Source organism: Epinephelus moara, chromosome 17 (assembly GCF_006386435.1).
Source record: "Epinephelus moara isolate mb chromosome 17, YSFRI_EMoa_1.0, whole genome shotgun sequence".
In the NCBI taxonomy this organism is placed as follows: domain Eukaryota; kingdom Metazoa; phylum Chordata; class Actinopteri; order Perciformes; family Serranidae; genus Epinephelus; species Epinephelus moara.
The window spans coordinates 4,132,917-4,135,371 of NC_065522.1; positions in this window are offsets into that span (position 1 = coordinate 4,132,917).

A 2,455-nucleotide genomic window follows, 5' to 3' on the forward strand; every position below is an offset into this window, starting at 1 on the left:
TTTTTTGGGGAGTTTTTCCTTATCTGCTGTGAGGGTCCTAAGGACAGAGGGATGTTGTATGCTGTAAAGCCCTGTGAGGCAAATTGTGATTTGTGATATTGGGCTTTATGAATAAAATTGATTGATTTATTGATTGATTGATGTGCGCACAACTACTCTGTCTTCTGTACATTGCAATTCTTGACACGTTTCTCATGTGTCTTGCCCATATACTGTATATATTTAGTGGATTTGCAGTGGTCACTAGATAAATAGACACAACAAGGGCCAAGAAAAGAGCTAGAGAGACAGGACAGTATTAAGAAGGAAGAGAGGAGAGAAAGAATGATATACTGATGTCACGTGTTATTTGTAGGACATGTTCATGTTCTAATGTCCCAAAAACAGAAATGTTTTTAATTAGGTCTGTTATTTTTATTGTTTATATTACTGTCTTTTATTTTTATGGTTTTATTGAGTGAGAAAATACATATAGCCAGACATAGCCAGATACGCTATTGAAAGAGGCAAAGACAGAGAAATGCATTAAGTAGGAAGAGGAAAGAGAAAGAGAGAGAGCAACAGGTCAACTGATGATGTCAAGTTATTCGAGGATATTTTGAAATGTCACAAAGTCTTAAAAAAACAAACAAACAAACAAACAAGAAAACAAGAAGGTTTTAATTCTGTTATTTTATAATAAACAGTTCAACTGAACATTTTTTGCCTGTCTGTTTGTTTGGCTGACAGTATTTCTTATCACTGAGATAACACTAATTTGACATTAAGTCAAAAAATAAAAGTAGCTTTGCAAGTAGCAAGCTACTTTTGCCATTTTCTCATAGCTTAGCTTGCTACATTTCTCTAGTGAGATAGCTTCAATTGCAGGTTTAAATATCTAAATACACAGTCAGTAACATTTTCAAGGAAGAGGTTATGACAGAAGAGTGATGCAAAGTGGGCACCCTTGGTTTATGTATAATTTTTTGCTACCTTTCTCTGCACAGACTGAATTACTAACAGTGCACCTAGAGTGTAAATGATGAGATGAGAAAGATGAGAAAAGCTTTGTATGTGCAATAAATGCCATCTTCAGGTGGTTTTATATCATGACTGTGTGTCTTATCTTAGCTCATCCTGCTATCTGTGATGTTTCTATACACCTTGGCACTGGGTGTATGCTTTTACACAGAGCTGAGCCACTAACATTGGCCACTTTACAGAGTATACCTCGTGCAATTTGATAGATACATAGGCAGTCATTTCCAATTTTCAGCATTTGGATTTATGTCATTCATCAGTGACATACACTGCTGCTGGTCATGGCGTTCTCTTTACGTGTCCTGATTATCTCTGCTCTACTCATCTGCTTGTGTTCTGCTGATGGTAAGATTTGTCAGAATTTTCGTAAAACCATTTTTCCATAAAGAAATAGAGCTAAATCAACATTTGTCACCACAACTGATCTTTGACATGGATATCCCTGTTAATGGTTGTTTCAGCCATGCTTGTGTTAATGGATAGAATAAATATTTTGTTGGTTATATTCAAAGTTGGCAACTTTAAAGTAAGGGCACTATTGGACAAAGTCGGTTTACCTGGATTGACCATGTATTCATATTTTATTTTACAGCTGATTTAAGGCTAATTAGAGTTCTGATATTCTCCAATCAAAGAAACCAGACAGCACAGTGGTGCAGTGGTTTGCACTGACGCCTCAGAGCAGAAGGTTTTGAACCCAACGGCTGGCTGGGGCCCTTCTGTGCTCAGTTTGCAGGTTAGGTTAATTGGTAACTTTAAAAATTGGCTGTAGATGTGAATGTGAGTGTGAATGATTGTCTGTCTGTGTGTCAGCCCTGTGATAGTCTGGTGACCTGTCCAAGGTGTACCCCGCCTCTCGTCCAGTGTCAGCTGGGATAGGCTCCAGCAGAATGAATGAGTTTGTTGAAACCTCCTAGGGCAGATAAGTTGGTTATGTCATATCAAACATCTCAGCTGGCACACTCTTATGTGGTCAAAGGTTATGGGATTTTATCTTGAGCCATCCTAAATGTAGTCTTACATTGCCCTATGGTTGTAAATGGCCTATGATGCCATGGAGTGACATGCAGCAAAGGGCCACAGGCTGGAGTTGAACCCGGGCTGCTGCGGCAACAGCCTTGTACATGGGGTGCCTGCTTTACCACTAAGCCACTGACGCCCCAATTTAATCTTCTCTTTACAGTAACAGTGCTATTTAATCTTACCAGGCACATGCACAGATAAACCCCAGGTGCCCTGCCCTGTTTGGCAAGGCATTTTTCCTATTTCTTTTAATAATTTTACAGTTTAGTTCATAAATGTGGCCCATGGCATTATTTCTCAATTTAAAGTGTGCTGTATTCCCAGCTACCACGTTTGGGCCCTTTGCCCTCCCTTTTCAACTTGCTCTGTCACAGCCACCACAGCTTACTCATGCAAATTGAGCACCCTGCAG